This window comes from Cervus canadensis, chromosome X (genome assembly GCF_019320065.1).
Source record: "Cervus canadensis isolate Bull #8, Minnesota chromosome X, ASM1932006v1, whole genome shotgun sequence".
Lineage (NCBI taxonomy): Eukaryota > Metazoa > Chordata > Mammalia > Artiodactyla > Cervidae > Cervus > Cervus canadensis.
The window spans coordinates 21,663,984-21,683,844 of NC_057419.1; the positions used below are offsets into that span (position 1 = coordinate 21,663,984).

The 19,861-nt window shown below is 40.1% G+C and overlaps 1 protein-coding gene across 3 annotated transcripts in view; it reads left to right on the plus strand.

Moving 5' to 3' along the window:
* Positions 1 to 12,080: 12,080 nt before the first annotated feature.
* The window catches only part of CDKL5 (cyclin dependent kinase like 5), a 174,433-nt gene continuing 166,652 nt past the window's right edge, over positions 12,081 to 19,861 (plus strand). For 2 of the 3 annotated variants that reach the window (XM_043458021.1, XM_043458023.1), the window contains exon 1: positions 12,081 to 12,207. The gene's annotated coding sequence lies outside the window, so the exon portion shown is untranslated. The remainder of the gene's footprint in view (positions 12,208 to 19,861) is intronic. The other variant, XM_043458022.1, reaches the window with a different exon arrangement.

A 19,861-nucleotide genomic window follows, 5' to 3' on the forward strand; every position in this document is an offset into this window, starting at 1 on the left:
CAGGGAAGTCTCTATCCATTCATCATTTGATGGACATTTGGGTTGTTCCCACTTTTTGACTATTGTACACAATGCTGGTAGTCTCACTAGATCTTGGAATTTTATAATGAGAGGCTTTTCTTCTATGTTACTGGTTGGTTGATTGATTACTTCAGTGTTAAAATGTAAACTGCCAGGAAAGATTACACAGAACACAGCCATTAACAGCCATTTATAGGCTGGTTTCAATGAATTTATCAGGTGTTTTTTTTCAGAGCTACTTTTGAAAGGGAGAGGGTAGCAGAGCACTGGGTATACTGAATTTGAGATGGTGTGGAGGGTGGGAAAAGGAGCAGAAGGGGAGAGTGGCATCCATAAAATGAACACTAGTCCTTGAACTTGCCTTGTTTAAATGCATTCATTTTAAAGCTTCCCAAGGAGGCAGAGATATTGCAACCATTCAATTGGTATGTTTAGTTAGATACTCTTTTCTTTTAAAAAGAATTTTTTTGGCTGCACTGTTTACAGGATCTTAGTTCTGAAAGGTTGTTGCTGAACGATAAGACGCCGGGATTCTTGGCCTCCGGAGAAGACGAATTCAATCCGGGGCCGGAGACAAGGCTGGATCTCTCAGAACTTTTGTGTAATAAAGTTTTATTGAAGTATAAAGGAGATAGAGAAAGCTTCTGACATAGGCATCAGAAGGGGGCAGAAAGAGTACCCCCCTGCTAGTCTTCAGCTGGATGTTATATAGTCACTGGTAGTCTGTTAATGAAAAGAAAGGAATGTGTTAAAACTCAGAATGGCGCCAGGCCCCTCATCCATAAGTTGCATTTTGTGATAATCTTCGCACCAGATAATTCATCCCGGGTCATAAAACGATTGACTTGAATCTTGTAGAAGGGCAGATTATCACACAAATAGTTTTGTTTACATAGATTAGGGGAACAATACCTGAGTATAACATACTGGTTTGTCGAGTAGTTTTTGAGCCATTTGGCAGAACTTACAGAGTCTGGGGTAAATGCATAGCACACTAACATAGCTTAAGACAAACATTTCCATAAGAAAAATGTATTGGTTAACTCAAGGTTTTGAGAATAGTTAGCTTCAGGTGAAACCAGGTGTCATGGCAACAGAGCATTTTAAGAGAAACCTCCATTTAAATTTGTATAGAGAAGGAAAAAAAAAATCTCTAGTTTGTTTCCTCCTACCACTTAAGAGAGATAAAAATGTCTGGCACTTGCAGCCTATTTCCTCCATTTGGAGACCCCTGGCCTTCCTGCCTGTTACCCTCTCAGTTCCCCGACCAGGGATTGAACTTGAGCCCTCTGCAGTGAAAGCAGACAGAGTCCTAACCGCGGGACCACCAAGGAATTCTCTAGTTAGATGCTCTTTCCTTGGAAGCCAGTGAATAGACAACAAAAAACACATTGAAATTGCCTATCCACAGTCTCGAAGTTGTATCTTTTATAGTAATGAAATTGATTAGTGAGAAAATAAATTTAGGTTTTTATTTGGTTAGTCTATGCAGTGTTTCCAGGAATTGATTGCCTTATTTATGCATGAGTAAAGAAACAAAATTTTTTTCTTTCTTTTCTTACTTTTACTTTTTTATTATGCCCATGTTCATTAGCAGTTTGGAGGAGAATAAGAAGGAAAATATAGCTTATGATGATTGGGTGCTCCATTTGTGTATCCTCACTGTGAGATATATATATATATATATATAGTGTTTTCTATATTATAGGCTATCATTAATCTTTGTTGAATAGATGAACTCAAGTCAACCTGGTCATTTTCTAGCAATGTTGATGCAAAGAAAAGTTTAATATGTGAGAAACCAACAAAATTGGTTTAAGTGGAAGAGTTGGATTATTGGTGGATGTCAACTGGTTGCAAAATCTCTGTCTCTTGCTAGTAAAGTAATACAGTTGTTCCCTTGTTTTTGAAAGCAGTGTGTGTATATGCACATACTGTTTGTCTTGGGCACTGTGTCAGTCATCTATCACTGCATAACAACCTACCCCTAAATTCAGTGAATTCCAATTACTTACTTTGATCATGAATCTCAAATTGAGCAGGGCTTAGTACAGACTGGTAGTCTCTTCCCTGATGGCTCAGTTGGTAAAGAATCTGCCTGCAACGCTGGAGACCCCGGTTCTATTCCTGGGTCGGGAAGATCTGCTGGAGGAGGGATAGGCTACCCACTCCAGTATTTTTGGGCTTCCCTTGTGGCTCAGCTGGTATAAAGAATCTGCCTGCAATGTGGGAGACCTGGGTTTGATCCCTGGGTTGTAATGTTCCCCTGGAGAAGGGAAATGCTACCCACTCCAGTATTCTGGCCTGGAGAATCCCATGGACTGTATAGTCCGTGGGGTCGCAGAGTCAGACACGACTGAGTGACTTTCACTTCACTTTCACATAAGCTGGGGTGATTCTCCTGGGGCTGGAGCATACAATCCAAAAGTGACTCACTCACATACATGGTTAAGTTGGGACTGGCTATTGGTTCTTCTCCAGAGTGACCTCTCTATAGGGTGATTTGGGTTCCCTCACAGGAGAGTGGCTAGAGAAAAACAATGAGCATCCTGAAGAACCGACCAGAAGCTACACTGCTTTTTTAATATATATTGCCTTTTATAATGTAGCATTGGAAATCACACACTGGCCCTTTCACCTTAGTTACAAGTCAGCCTAAATTCAAGGGGAGGGGACATAGACCCCCACCTCTCAATGGGAAGAGTGTGAAAAACACATTGTAAGGAGGACATATAGGATGGGAGATATTGTTGTGGCCATTTTGGAAAATACAGTTTGCCATAGGGATTACTTATGACCCTTCCCTACACCCCAATTTTGCAGGTGTAAAGATTTTTTACTATTTGTCTTTATGATCATTTCTTCCATCTGTCCCCTTTAAACTTGGTAGCAATGATATCTCAGGAGTTAACATTATTTAAAATAATTTGTGTGTGGAAAATTGTTTTTTCAGTACAGAAGGCACCCACTGAGCATTTTTCTAGGATAGATGTGTGTTCGGCTAGGTTCATTCTTCTATATAATTCTTATCTCTGTCTGGTTTGGAGAAGAGACTTAACACACTGATAAGCATAGCCTTAAATATAAGAAGTAAAATACAGGAGCAAATATATATATATTGCCTGGGGCAGCCTGAGTAAATTTTTGGAAAATTCTATGGCGTAGGTGGTGGGTGGATTCTGTGGAAAATCTTACAGACATGTGAAATAATAAGTGGTCTCTATTTTGGGATTATCATGGCAATGCAAGTTAATGATACATGTTGTGAGTGTGTGTGTGTGTGTGTGTGTGTGCCCAGTCCTAGTTAAGTTGGAACACTGAGGCCAGTAGTGATTTGGTCATGACTTTGTGTGAAATCCTGAACATAAAATCAAAAAGCAACATATATATTTCCATCAGAGTAGGATTTTCCCTAACATTTTAATCAGTTTTCAAAATATTAAAAGTGTAAAGAATTGCACATTCTTACATACGTGGTGTGTAAATGTCCACATACCACCACCCAGATTCTATAATTAACATTTACCCTATTTGCTTATATCCACATATACTACATATTTACCCATTCATCCATCCCTCTATCTATCCATCAATTCATCTTGTTTTCTTAATGCATTTCAAAGTAACTTACAGTTATCAGTAAACAAAGTAGCATATTTTGAGTTTTGTTTAAAAGTGTGGACAGTTTTCTTATTTCAATCTATCTTATAAAAATTATATTTGATGAAATCAGGTGGACTTGATCTTTTATGATCATATTAAAAATGAAATCTATGAGAATTTAGTGAAGAAATTACTGGAGAAACAAACCGTACAAAGACTGTGCTCTGTGATGCATATTATTTAATGTGATTCAGATCATATCTTAGGCTTCACTTGAGAATCTAATAAAAACTTATACACATGGAATTGAATCGTTGTGTCTCTTGGTAGCAAAAAGGTTGACTAATAAATAAAATAAGCATTGTACCTTTTCATTTCCTTAAATATATTGGAAGCCATATTGAATTTTTATCCATGAAGCTAGTTAAGAATTTCTTTTGGGGAAGTGAAGCCAAGACTCAAGGCAATTGTACAGGTAGATCAGGTTCACTCCATAACTCTTACACCTTTTTATTCCAACCTGCCTCCTCCAAATGGTATAGCCTCAATTTACCTACCTGTTTGTGTTCATCTTTTTCTCTTTCTTCTTCTAAAAAATGGATATTCCTCAGATAATTGTCTGACTCCTTAATTTTCAACTATTGTATATTAACACAGCACAAAATGATGCTGAAACTCATTGATCAGTTTATTCACTGATTGGTTCATTTAGCAAATGCTTAGTGAGCACCAGGTCTTGTGCTAGGCATTGGGAAAACAAAAATGAATAAAACATATTCTTTATTTTCAGTGCAAAGCCATTAATATGTAACATTGATTAGTACAGATGGCAAAAACTGAGGCCTACTAGATTTTTTTCCACTTCTCCGTTGACAGTAACTATATAATGGTACTAATCTTTGCTTCATTTTATGTTGTATAGATACCAAACAGGAGTGTACACACAAGACTAATCTTTGCTTCATTTTATGTTGTATAGATACCAAATAGGAGCGTACACACAAGACCAATGTTATGCTAATCTAATCACTCATTATTATGTCAGAACATTTCTAAAAGAGCAAGAATTGTTTTATGGATTTGAGAAGAAGCAAGATCAATGTGTTTTCCGCTGTGTATGTTTTTATATAACTAGCCCAGAATTCCAAGGCACCTTATAAAAAGGTCTATAAAATTGCATTCAGTGAAGTCTGATATTAAACCTAGAAAGTGAATGGCACAGCCATTTGATTACTTTTTACTACCTAGCCTCTATGAACTTAATTTGTTTCCTTTACAAATTAAAAGAGGTGCGTTTTAAATTTTTCCACTTTTAATTAAAATCTTGAGATAGGATAATATTTAGTATAAGCTAAATCTCAGTCTATCTGCATATATTCAAGGGAAGGCCATCATTTGGGGCCATTTTAAACTTTCAAAACCCTTTGAGAGAAGGATATCAGTAAGGTGCTTATCAAGTCACCTTACACTTGAGCTAAATAAGTAAGCAACAGACAAAAAGGGAATAGATAATAGTGCTGCCTCTCTTATATACCTTTATGTACATCATTATCATTTGATTCCTATAAGAAGGTAGTCACTTTACTTTGAAGTTACTTTACTTTTACTGGAAGGCAGAAAAAAAATCTTCCTTGCAGACCTGTTGTGGGAGTAAATGAGACAGTGTAAAAGAAGTTCCTGGCACACAGCACTGTTACATAAATGGTTTCTATTGCTGAGAGGGTATAGCTTAGTGGTTAAGGATTAGGCTTTTAGAGTTAATCACCTGGATCTGTATCCTGGTCCCACAGTCAACCACCTGGGTAAACTTGGGCACATTGCTACAACTTTGTCTGTAAAATGGAGACAGGAACCACCAGCATCAATTACGCACCAGTATAACAAATCACTCCAAAACCTGGTGGCTTACAACAAGTAAGCATTTGTTATCACATGGTTTCTGTGAGTCAGGAATTCAGGAATGGCTTAGCTGGATGGTTCTGGCGCAAGACCTCTCATGTGGTAGCCGTCATAGGATGTTAGCCAGGACTGTACTCCCCTGAAGGCTTGACTGGGGCTAGAGATCTGCTTCTTAGATAGCGCGCTCACATGGCTGTTGGCAATTCTTTGCTGGCTTCTGATGGGAGGCTTCAGTTCCTCAGTCCATGATCTCTCCATAAGGAAGTCTTGAGACTGTCCTCACAGCATGTAGCTGACTTCTCCCATAGTGGGTGATCTTAGAGGGAGAGAGAGGAAGGAGGAAGCTGCAACACCTTTTGGGACCTGGTCTCAGGTCATGACCATCTATGGCCACCATTTCTGCCATATTTTATTTGCTAGAAGCGACTCACTAAATGTAGCCCACACTACAGGAGAGGGGAGTTTATTAATAGTTCTACATTTTGACTGGCAGGCTACAGTCCATGGGGTTGCAAAGAGTCGGACACGACTGAGACACTAACACACACTATCTTTTGAAGGGAGAAGTAAGGGTAAATTTTTGTAGAGATATCTTAAAACCACTGCATGACTTCAGAGGGATATTGGAAGGATTAAATGAGATAATCCATGCAAAATGTTGAGCACAACGCCTGGCACACACCAAGCACTCAAACAACATTGATTAATATTATCTCTAAAGAAAGATCAGTAGACTCCTATTTAGCTAGGGTATAAATATGATGGCATCTGGATAAAGACATTAACACATGAGAAAGTAATCTATTGATATTTTAAAATTCTATAGAATTGCGAATGTTCAGTAGAAACAGGTATCTGAGACAACAGGTATTTCTAACATACTCCTCTGGCTTTACGTCTCTTTCATAATTTATTGAGCACTATGTTGGGGGGAAAGGGAACTGGATGTGGAGGACTGCCCTAAAATCACCAGATCAGGAGTTTCAGGACTATGAAATTATTTAGGCCAGATGAAGGATGCTAGGATTACTCTCCATTTTGTGCCCCAATTCTCAGTGTTATTTTTCTGCTGCTAGCTATAAAATTAGCTGTCTCGCTTCTTTCAAAGCCAAAGACAGCACATCTCCATTATCTTATTAGATATTCCTCTTGAAATAAAAAGCTCTTCTATACCAGTAACAGCATCTATTAGCACAGCCACACTCCAGCTCCCTAGATACCACTGATCTCAGATGATCTGAGCATTCTAGACTAAGGTAGACCAGGGAATCCACAGCCTTTCTAGTGGATTGAAAATGGGGCAGGGAAAGGGGGTGGGTTGGAGGAGGCTTCTAGATGTAACTGTTATCTGAGAGGATTTTAAAAATAGCCAAGTTTCAGGCTTCTTCCTAGAAGGTTTATATTTCTCCAAGAAAACACCCCATCAATTGTGGAGTCCATAATATTCACTGCTATTTATGCTGCCAGCCTGTGGTTGAAGAACATTTTCTGAAATGACTGCCATTCTGTAAGATACAGTTCTGTAAAATGGGTATAATAATAAAAAAAATAAAATGGGTATAATGATATTCTTAGCTGAGGGACATACTCTGGTCACCCCAGCAAGGTCTTCCTAGCACTCACCTCCACCTGCCTGAGGCCACTTATTGTGATTGCTTGGGACTCTTTGCCTGAGGTTCTTTCCCAGGCTGTGGGAGCATACTTGGCCGACATCTTGGGAGAACTGAAAATTCTGGAGAGTTATTGCCTGGAAGAACTTCCAGAATGGTGGCTAAACACTCCAGCATCTCATCTTCTGGGAGAGGAGAAGCTTCTTCATCATCTCCTGGAACTCCCTGGCCAATCCTGAGCTCCAGTCGCCTACAGAAGTCACTGGCTTGATAACACACCTATTATTGGCTTCCTTCTCTTCCCTGTCTCACTTGCCCATGCTCTTGGGATCAACTCTCAAAACCATGAACACTTAAATCCTTGTGTCAGGGTCTGCTTTGGGGGAAAACCAAACTAAGATATCACTCATAGGGTTGATGTGAGAGTAGAAAGAAATGGCCTATGTACAATGCCTGTCATAATATAATAACAGTGGCTAGCATTTCTTGATCAGTTTCTTAGAGTCAATACTGCTTTAAACACTTTACTTGTATTAATTCATCTAACCCTGTGTTAATCTTCATAAAAACCCGTTAGTATTACTCTACTACAGATGAGATTGAGACACAGAGAAGGTAACTTGGCCAAGATCACACACTATTCAAACCATTGAAACCATTATTCAAGCAGTAAACATGGCAATATTCTTTCAGGATGCTCAAATGGTTCTTTGAGTTATTGGAGCTCTAACTTACTGAGTTGACTTTTGGAAATTTTGGCTTGTTTTCTGTGCATTATTGACAAATGAATAACAATATTTTGAGAGATTTTTTTTTCCTGTTGCCTCTGCTTAGGAGGGCTTCTGTAGGGAAAGTGACAGATAGATCCGTGAGGGGGAATCTATACATGTCATTCAGATGCCCTCTACACAGAGGTCAACTAGAGCCAAGAGTGGGGGTAAATGAGGAGAGCAGGGGACAATGTTCATGGGTTGTTAAGAGAAGAACTGATGGCTCCTTCTCCCCTCTACTTCTTACAAACCCCAGTTTTGGGTGTGGGGAGTAAGGGCTGGTATGGGAACTGATCAGGCCCTCAAAGGAACTGGAGTAGACATGAACAAGGGTGAACCACACCCCCTGGTCACTTCAGGTCCCTCGAGTCACAATCCTAGCAGGTGACAATGGTGGTGGCAAAAGGGGGAGAGGGATGGGATTTAATTCAAACACAACATTCAAGTAGACTAAATTGATTTTTGATAGCTACAAAAACACAGGAGTCAGAAAAACTGTCCAAATTGTGAAGGGACAGAAAGGCCAAATTTGCTGTAAAATCATGGCTCAAAGTAGTCACTTGAAGAAAAAGAAATTGTTTCCAGTTTATACCCCACAGAATTGAGCCTGCTCAACAATATAAAGTCTTTGCTATGGGCCAGGTATTCTGTGGAGCATTTCACAAATAGTCATTCAAATAGACCTGTGAGGTGAGCACTATTATCACTTGTCATCATCCCTATTTTACAGGGGAGGAAACTGAGGCACACAGAAGTTGAGCAATTTGCCCAAGGATATAACTAGAGCTGGCATTTAATCACAGGCAATCTGGCTCCCAAGTCTATGGTTTTAGCCATTAAAGCTACACTGCCTTGCCAACCATCCACTTTCATATGGCATTCTATTCTGGTGTGGTTTTTCCCTCTTGGGTCTTTTGAGGCTGACATTTCTCTTCTGTCTACCCTGTTTGTGGCTAAACTTAGTGCCTGGAAGATAGGAATAGAGGTTTTAATAGTTTAAACTGAGGTACTGGACTTGCATTTCTAAAATGACATTTTCCCAAATGGTATGAACTTTAAACAAAAACATGTAAGATCTGACAGTCTAATTTAAGCTCTGAACAGGGCCAGTGAATAACTAATGCTGACCTCTTCTGATAAACAAATTTATACATTGATTTGATTCTTAACTTTTTCTCCTAGATCTTAATTGTTTTATGAGGTCTAGGCCCAGATAGGCATTTCATAAATGCTTTTTGACAATGATTAGAAAGCTTATTTAGTCTTCAAGACTTGTTCCACATATATCCAGGGTAGAAATGTCTTACATCTCTATGACTACTTGTTCATTTATTATTGAGAGCCATAATAAGTAGCACACATGGATGCTTCTGAGGCATCTAATAGAAACTCAAATCCAAACTGCAAGAAAAGGCAGAATTTGTTTCATCAGACAAGTTAGTGGCATCATCAAGAAGCCAAGTTTTTTTTTTTCCTTTCTTTTTTTCCAACTCTGCCTTATTTATATAGGCTTTGATCTAAGTCTGATTTTCCTCCTAGTAACAAAATGGCTGCCAGTAGCACCTGGGATATATGCTTCCTTATTCATCCAGCAGGATAGACAGGGAAAACCTCTGTCTCAAACCATAGGCTAAGTCCTTTCCTTTAGTCTAGTTGGGCCACATGCTGATTGGCTAAGAGATATAAGCCCCCACTGCCCTGGAAACATGGATAGCTGAACACAGTTGTAGTTCTATTAGTAGAAAGAAGGAGCAAATAAATGCTGAGGAGGTTCTGAAGCTGTTTCTTCATCTGGAAAAAAGTGACCTATCAGAGAATCTTACAGAGAATCATAAGGCTCAGAGATTATGTAGGGTTGCCAGATTTAACAAAGAAAAATAGAGAATGCCCAGTTAAGTTTGAATTTCAGATCAACAACAAATAATTTTTAGGATGAGTATGCACACCTTTTTCTACAAACACTACAAATTTACACATTGATTTGGTTTTTAAGCTTTTCTCCCAGATACTGATTGTGTTATGAGGTCTGGCACCAGAGGGGCTTTACAAAAAATGTTTTTTTCTTTTGATAGTGATTAGAAAGCTTATTTAGCCCTCTACCCTTGTACCACATGTATCTAGGATAAAAATACACACTTCTACTAAAAAATTATTCATTGTTTATCTGAAATTCAAATTTAACAAGCCTCCTGTATTTTATCTGGCAACTCTAAATGTATGCAAAGTTCTTGGCACATAGCAGGCATTCATTCAGTGTTAAGTATTAGTGTTCTTTCTAAATAAGAAAAGAGCTCAGTTAAATGGCAGCATGGTGCTTTTTAACTCTTATGAACATAGAAAATATATGCTGTTTATCAAAATTGCAATTCCCTGAACTGGATGTGACCCGAAGAACCCCTTTACCACCACTCAAAATAAGATCAAAGCAAAGGTCCCTAAGTGGAAGGTCATATTTGCATACATGGGATGGCACATTATAAAGCATCTAATATTACCACTTAAAACTAAATTGAACCTGTAGCACCAGATACTTAGTTATTGGCTTTTCCTTATTTTATTCTGAATCTATACAAATAAACCAGTCTTCACTTGATTCAAAGGTAATGCTGCTACAATTCCTGGGACAAAGGCACTAATGTACAAGGTTGACAATGGACTGATTGCCATAGGAATTCTAGCTCCACATGGGTGAAGCTTGAGGTCACAGCAACTGTTACTTTGCATCTGGAGGTGGCATTAAACTCTGTAAAGCTCTCTGCTGTTGCCTCTGACTCCATTTTCCCTCACTGCTCATTCACTGTTCCTACCTATAAAATTTTCTAATATGCTTCCTGAGAAGCTGAAGGTAAAGCAGGCACCTTCATTTCCTCATCAAATATTCACCATATTATGAAAAAGAAAACCCTACTGACAGGGCACTGAATGGTCAAATCCAGCATATTGTTACATATTGTTACCAGATTCACAACAGGAATAGATCAAGTGGATTTTATCCAAGATATCTAACTCCCATTACAGTACAGTACTATTTCTAATTTGGTGGCTGCTATGATCTCATACACTGCTTATTTTCTGCGCTTCTCCTATAAACCAGAAAAAAAAATCTCTTTTTCCCGTTTGTTTTTTAAGTGGGAATTATGCAGCTTTACATAGATTAATCTGCAATGTCTTTAAAAGTATTATTTGTCTTAGATTTCAAGAAGTGGCATTGGAAATGTATCTCCTTCCATGTCATCACCTCTTCATTCTTGTTGGAAGCCTGATCCATAGTAGGTATTAAGATCTTTACATTTCTACTGGTTGGGCGATGACTTCATTGCTTTCACGCCGGCTGGGGAATCTTGTGTGGCTGAGCACTGGACCGAAGCGGAACTGTGGGTTAGCTGCTGCTGCCGCAACAGCCGTTAGCATGTATCCAGCTGCTGTGGAAGGAATCCTCAGGCTACTAGTTCTTTGCACCTAAATCACCTAAGGGATCGCAGGCTGATGGACGAACGTATGTGTGAATGTGTGTGTGTGAGCACGGGCAGCTGCAACAGTTGGGCACCAGCAGCAATGGATTTCGATATGATTTTTACCAACAACGGAGATAAGCCATCCTCCATCCTTTATTTCCAAGCAGTGCCTCGGTTTCCGCCCCAAATGTGCTCTACCCTCTCTTCTCCGATCCCTCCCTCCCCCCGCACGTGTCCCTACGGAGGGAGGCCAGGATAGCTGCGCTGCAGGCAGGATTCCCCTTGTTTTTCCGCAGTGACAGGCGGATTCCCGGGCCTCCTCGGCCCCCCACCCCCGCAGCCGCCCCTTTCTCAGTCACGATCTTCCCCCCCAACCCCCCCTCCCGTCGTCAGCTTGCGGCTCGGCCCCGCCCCTCCCAGCCACTCAGCCCAGGTTGCTAGGGCCTGGCGGGGCAACCAAACGTGGCGCGCGAGGAGGCGCGGCGCGCGCGTACGCGCGCAGACGAGCTTATACAGGGAACCAGCAGTCTATTGCTTTGGGGACCAGAGCACGAGCCGCGCAGGCGGGGCGCACGAGCCCGAGCCCGAGGACGAGCGCTCTCTCCTTATTGGTTCCAATCAGAAGTGGGCGGGACGGAGGAGGGACCTGTCAGAATCTGAGGCGCTTCTCCATTGGTCCGAATTGGACGGTTGGGGCGGGGCAGTTAGCAAATTAGGCTGCGCGTCGCCTGAGCGAGAGGGCGGGGTCGAGGGTTTCGATTACTTGTCGCTGCCGCTGGGGAAGGTAAAGCGGTGACGGCGGCCTCAGGAGCTGTGGGGTCCCCGACTGGAGGTGGGGAACTCGGCGGGGTGAGTAGTCTCGTTGCCACCCGCTCGCCAAGCCTCCTTGTCCTCACATCGGCCTCGTGCTCACCCAGCTTCTTCTGAGAGAGGAGACCCACCCGGTCCCCCCGGGCAGACGTGAGAAGGGGCGGTGGCGCGGGTCCCCTCCGAACCGGGCGACGCGGCGAGGGCACCCCAGTCTAGAGTGGTTCCTCCTCAGCGCCCCATTGCGCCGCTGGAAGGGCTTCCCCGGCGAGGGACTAGGGCTGTATTTTGGGGTGTAGGGAGACGGGAGGGTATGAGGAGGGGCGGCGGGTCGAGGCCGCCCCGCGGGGCTCCTCTCAGCGGCCGGTCTGCGGCATCCCCGCCCCGTTGCCCCCGCGGCACGCGCTCCCCCGGGCTTGCGGCGAGGGAAGCCCCTTCCCGCCGGCGCTGAGGAGGAGCCTGAATGCCGGAGCCCCCCTCTCGAGTTCCGTGTGAGTTCGGGACCCGCCGGGGACTGCGAGCTTGGCCCCGGCCCTGCTGACCTTGGCTGCCTGCGAGAGTGGGCGAGCGACCCTCCGCCTGCCCCGCGGCTCCTCTACCTTCCCCCGAACAAGTTTCAGGCGTCATTACGAAGTTCAAGACTAGCATAGTGGGGAGAAGCAGAAACTGGCCCTTTCCCAGACCTTCGTACCCTTTGGACCCTCATAGAAATTTAAATCCTGGGGTTTGGAACCATTTCCGAGCACGAACAGGTTCTGCTCGCATTGACACGTTCTGTGCCCACGTTGGGGGAAAAAATAACCTGAACGTTTTCATCGTAAAGGCAGATCTTCCTTGAGGGTTTTGTTTTTCGCTTCACTTGAGTATTAAAGCACAGATGCCTGAAAAAGAAAAACCTGACCTTAGTATCTCCACAGTGAGATTAGACGGATGCTGTGATATTTAAATAGTTGCAGATCAGTGTTCTGTTGATTGAAATTTAAGCTGATTTTAGAAAGTATCGCAGACACGGAATAATTTCTTTCCATGCATCTGAATTAGGTTTGTTTGGATGTAATGGTTTATGTAGTTAATGTAAAGGATTACACAGATTAATTTGTCCAGGGGCATTTGACCGAAACAGCAGACATAAATATCAATATGTATAGAATAGAATTGTCCTTTTAGGTAACATCTGCTGGAATATTTACAGGTTGTTCCTCTTGCTGTAGGGTTACCAAAAAAAAAAAAAAAAAAAAGCCTCTTTATCGAGGCTATTCGAAATTACAGGTGAATGACATTTAGATGTAAATTTGTTTTTAATTTCTTTAAGTGTCATAAAATGTGAAGAACCTATGTTTACTTGTCCCTGTATATTTAGTGTTGAAAGGGGGGGTAGTATAATCATGTATTTAACAATACAGTTAGGGTCCATTAAGAATAATTTTTTTAAAAAAGATGTGCCTCTTTTTGAGAACATGATAGTTGAGTACCTTAGCAATCTTTTACATTTCTGTAATAAAAGTACTATTTTAGGTTTGAGCATTTTTGGCCGTTGACTCTGGATCGGGAGTAAGGAAGCCTGCAGCAGTATTACCAGTTTGACACCGCCAGTGGGTGTTTCTGTTGACAAATGCAGAGAAGAGAACATTTGGGAAGGAAATCTTTTTTTTCCAGGAGGGTGAGGGGTGGGTGAGGGGGGGAAGGAGCCAGAAGAGAGAAGCTGTAGAACTAAAGCTTCCAGCACAGTGTATGCTGAGCATTTCACAAGTACAAGGAAACCTAATTAGGAGAAAAAAATTCGGTTTGGAAATAATAGAGCTCCAAAAGAGGAATGCTGAATAAAGTTAATAATCACGAGTGTTAAATAATCTACCATTTCAGAGGGGTTGGAGAGTCTTCCCTTTGAGTTGTCTGGCCTTCTAACCTAATCAATGCAAGGATTTATTTGATGTATATGTATATATATATAGAAAGCACTTCAGTATTCTGATTTTGCTTATTTGGGAAGTTTTCTGAGCCTAGTTTTTTAAAAAAAAAATTGGTATATTAAAAAAATAATTAGACATAAGCCTTCTTTCTCCAAAGAGAATTCGTTTTTTCTCCTGCTCAGACTTATAGTTTATTCCTGATTGAGGGGCTTCTGGTAGGGGTTTTTTACCCCTTTATCTCAGGTTTTTTGATTTTTTTACTTATGCAAGTTCCCTGGGCTAAAGGTGCCATTATTTTCATTGTAATTTTCTAGGAGTCATTTAAATCAGAGTGTGGCATCCACAGTATTCCCTGGGGTTTTAAAAGAAAAGGCTCCCATTGAGGGAAATTGCAGGGCCATCTCGCATAGATGAGTAATAGAAGGTTGACTGATTGCGAATCAGATATATTCTGTTCCAGATAGGCTGCATTTAATGAGAACCAGATTTTACTTGGTATTTCTACTTTGAAGGTGCGGTATTGTTACATTGTAAACCGAAATACAGAGGTGGAGAAATCCCTTCAAGTATGCCTCCCCCTGCCCCAACCCAGCCTTGCTTCATCACTGTGTGTGTCTAAGAATCTGTGACAGACTCTTTCAACAATAGTTGCATTGTTGGAAATGACAGTGGCTTCTGTTGCAGAAATTTAACCTTTCATTATGATTTATGTTTCAATTTACTTTGTGATAGAAAATTCCAGTATATCTGAGAATATGGCTATAAGAATTTGTAAGGAGGTGAGCAGAGAAAAGAAGCCTTCTTCAGTGTGTCTGTTAAAATTCACCTTTTTTCCCCCTTTTTAGTTCGATAACTTTGGTGGTTATCTCCTTTATTTCTAATGGATATTAGCAAGTATGTTAACAAAGTATCAGTACTTCATTTTTGGCTGTTAGTGTGGCAGTATGACTTTATCATGTAATAGATGGATGTCAAATAATAGCAGAAGGCATCTAAGAACAAACGAATCCACATACTTAGATTCCAAATGTGAGGGGAATCCTTTAGGTAACCGTTAATTTTAGTAGAAGAATAGCAGAATTTGAAGTATTAAGTCACTTTTAAATAGAAAAGACTGTTTACGCAGAACTTGAAAATTAGAATTTTAGATTCTAAAGTTTTAATTTTTGGCAACATCGAATTTCTTGATGGAGACAGAACCTCAAATTCTTTAACATCTGATGATGGAAGCAGTTGGGTCACATGTTTCAACTTGAGAAAATAATGTAATTAAAAGATTATATTTTTTTGTTTGGGAGGGTTTTCCAATTTACTTTCAGTCTTAAACTCAACATTAGAACTATTTTTTTTGGTGATGCATCACTTTACTGTTTGGATTTAAATTCTTGATCGTTTCTAGAATGTTTCCTTTCTATAGAGCAGTGCTTGGAAGTGTGGATTAGTCAAAGATGTGGCCTCATTTCTCATTCACCTTTGTACAATTACTTCTTAATACTGCCGGGTGAATTTGGGTACAATTCTATCAGTGGGAAATGAAAGCTGTGAGTGAGGACCTTCCACCTGAAGAGTCTGATAACATTTAGAGAATTCCAATTTGGGAATTAACAGAAAATTATTTTTATGCATTAGGTTAAAGGACTTAGCCCATTTCAGGTCTTTGGAATTGATTGTCAGCATTTTGAATTAAACTCTTAGAAACATTTGTGTTTGAGATAGTTCTAATTAGGATCAAATTTGGGGTGTGGTTTCTCTGTTGGGCAGTCTTCTTTAGAATAATTAAATTCTCATATTCTGTTTATTGAGCCTTACTGAATACTAGGTACTATGGCAAATAATTTTTTTCATGGATATATTAATATGTGTGTATGTGTGTTCTCATAACATTCCTATGAAGTAGATGTTTTTCTTATATCCTGTGGTACACTTGACCAAATGGGTGAGGGAGAGAAAATATTTTACCCAGATTACCCAGCTAGTCAGCAGCTGAGGCAAAACTTCCATTGAAACCGGTCTGACTTGAAGGTGCGCTCTTCAAACCTATGCTTTCTTCTTCTCTTTAGGAATCCGATTTCCCAAACATGTTTTGAGCTCCTACTGCTCCTGGGGTGGTTACTCAAGGTATAAATATGCTTCCTGGAGTTCATAGGTTACATTGGCAAGGCTTTCTGACCTTTAGTCACATGGGAGGCTGGACTCAGCTCCATCGGCACTGATGGATTAGGACAACTGCAAGTTCAGACTTTTCTCAGAGGGTCGTTAATTCTGTTTCTCATAAATGAAGGTTGTACATAAGTCATGTTCCATTTTAACTTTTGACTGACTTTGATTAAATTTGCTACCATAATAAAGGCTATGAAGACATCAACAAGAATCAGCCATAGATACACTTTTGAAGTAAAATGGCAGCCATTCCAATCTGCAGATAGGTGTCTCTTCTGTAATTGTAATGATTTCAGTGAAATAAAATTTGGAGGTGAAGTCTACAGAGATATGTTATTGATGTTGCTTAACAATATGTAGGAGTTGGAGTCTAAAAAAAATTTTTCTACCTGAAAGTAGAATTTTCTGTTAGTTAAAGCCTCATGATTATGTGTGTGTGTGTAAGCAAGACCCATCCTTAAGAGAGCTACAGTTGCTTAGCTCAAAGGAACCCTCACAGGTCCATGTTAAGGAGGAAAGGGACTTACTTAACATCTTATTCTGTAATTGATGAGAATCACTTTTGCTGGTTATTAAAGTTAGAAAGGAACTATGAATATTGTAGAACCTCAGGGCTGGAAATCACCTCAGCCAAAGCAGGAAGGACAGTTGTTCTACCAAGATGGAACCTACACAGAAATGTTGTGAATTTCTTTAGCAAGTATGGGTTTTGAATATGCATTTTTAATAGTTTTAGCGATGTATACTTTACATACCATAAAATTCATGTTTTAAGAGTTTAAGAGTATTGTTCAATGATTTTTTTTTTTTTAGATTTATGGAGTTGTGTAACCATCACTGCAATCCAATTTTGGAACATTTCCATTACCCCAGAAAGATCTCGCCCACCAACGTGCATTTTTTTTAACTTTATTTACTTGCTTCCACCTAGATCGTTTTATCATCAGGCACTGATAAACTAAATCATGTAGATTTTAAAAGATATGTCTTTAAAATATATCTTCTTACATGTATTACAATTTCTTAGTATTTTTTGTATATTCAAAAGTTTTGCCTAAACATAATACATAGAAGAATGTAAAAGGTAGTACTGCAAGTACCATCCATTATCTTGTCTTTGTGGTTTTGATTTGATTCTGTTTTGATCTTTTTTAAACCAGTAAATAAAATATAGTGCTCTTAGTGATATGTTGGAAATCAGGAATAAGAAATCAAGGTAAAAATAATATAATTTTCGTTGGGCAAGAAAAAATTCCTTTAGGATTTAAGACCAAGGACAAAATAATTGTTTTTCTTGATTTTAAGCCAATAACCTTGTGCATTTTATTGTTTGAGCTCTAATCCCCCTTGAGAGATCCATGCCTACAGTGCATGCTGGAGAGCAGGCTTCATTAAATTCAGGTATGCAAACGCATTGTCTACTTTTTGCATTACTTTAGACTGGATTGTTGAGGGATTTAGAAATAGCTTAACCTGCAAGGTACAGTAGCTGCTTTTTCCTGCCTGCATCATTTTTTGTTGTTGTTTTTTAAAGTTACCCTCAAGGGTAGCCAGAAGAATTAAAGCTCCCTTGGGAACGAGTTGTACTGGATGGATGGAATTCTACCCCTTTGGTTCCCGGTGCTCTCTTTGCTCCCTGTTTTGCACGTGTAGATGAACACTGCTGATAGGATAGCTTGGGGATGTTATTTTTTAGGTACACATGATAGGGGAATGCAGTGGTTTGGTTGTTAGATAAAGTGTTTTGGAAACAAACTTTCATTGCTTTTAGATGAACATTTCTGTATGGAAAGTGACCCTTACAAGTGCCAGGCAGGTAAATCAGTACCCCTTTGTGTGGTGGGTTGTGTCTGGATTTTTAATAACAAACAGAAAGGACATAGCACTGCTCTGATGATAATAGTTTACTGTAAATTCAGTCATAATTGGCTTGAAATAACTTTACTTAAAAAAAACACCTGTTTAATTGCTATGATTGTGGGATTCTGTTGTTACTTTGCATTCTTTCCTAAGAGAAAGGCCTAATATCAAATATTAACAAATGAAGAGCTTTCTGACCTATTTGATTTAGAGGAGAGTAGTGATTTTGAAAGTAACAACTTTGGTTTCTGGAAGTTAGTTAACACAACATGGATGAATGCATTGTTTTCTTGTTTAAGACTGCTTTAAATTATTTTAGATAAGTTGCAGTTTTAGATCTCAGTTTTAGATTTTGTACTATGCCTAAAGATTAGGTTCTTGGCAGCTTGTAAAATCATATTATAATAATCAGATTAAGTACACACAAACACACACTCATGGGAGGAAGATAAAGCAAGTTAAAAAAGGTGATAAGTACCAGTTGAAGAAAACTTACTGACTTGGATTTGCCCCATTATGCTGATGTTGGCCAAGAGTAGTAGAAACGATAGTTTTCTGATGAATAGAATCTCTGGGAGATTATGAAAGCTGGTTCAGGTATGACGTATCCTCGAATTTATCCACATATCCTACCCTGGTTTTGTCAGGCACTAGTGGAATGTTTTAGGGCTTGTTTGGGTGGCTCGGTGGTAAAGGATCTACCTGTAGTGCAAGAGATGCGGGTTTGATCCCTGGGTTGGGAAGATTCCCTGGAGAAGGAAATGGCAACCCACTCTAGTATTCTTACCTGGGAAATCCCATGGACAGAGGTGCCTGCAGGGCTACAGTCTATGGGGTTGCAAAAGAATTGGACATAACTGAGCATGCACACATAGTGGGATGTTTGGAAAAGATTGAAGGCAGGAAGAGAAGGGGGACACAGAGGATGAGATGGTTGGATGGTATCACCGACTCAATGGACATGAGTTTGAGCAAACTCCAGAAGACAGTGAGAGACAGGGAAGCCTGGCGTGCTGCAGTTCATGGGGTCACAAAGGGTCGGACATGACTTAGCAACTGAACAACAACAGCAATTTTTACTGGTAATATTACCATTAAAATTTGAGATTAGCATTGCAAAGAAAAAGAAAAAATTTTATTTTAATTGTTAATAATTTCAAATAGTTGAGGTAGAACAAAAGCTAATTTTGTGCAAATTGGTGTTTTGTAATTTATTATTTCTTTCTAAGGTGACCTGTCCTATATCCTGAGAATCTGCCCTTCATTTAGATACTTCATTTAATGAGTATCTACTGTATACCAAACTGTGATAGAGTGATGCATCAAAGAGAAGTAGGTCCTCAAAGACTCTATGAACTTGAAATGGAGGCAGAGGAGAAGTACCAGGCACTTGCAGGGTAGGGGGATCTGCCTTGTGGGGAGCAGGTAGGAAGGCCATGGTGAAGAGGTAACATTAAGTGGGACCTGAAGGATGAGAAGGGCATGGTTTAGTTGGGGAACTAAGTTTTCCTGGCAGAAAGTGCAAATGCCCTCAGGCAAGGTGAGAGCTAGAGGCTTTTGAAAAACTGAACCTTTTAAAGAACTGAAAGAAATCCAGAATGGCTGGAAAGTAGAGAAGCAGGTGATGACGCAGAAGTAGACAGGGGCCCGGTTTTGAAAAGGCTTAGTAGGCCATCTGCTGGGTTTTTGAACTTGTCCTAAGCCTCCTGGGAAGCTATTGAAGGTTTTAAGTAGGGATGTGACACGAAATGAAATGCCACAAAAAA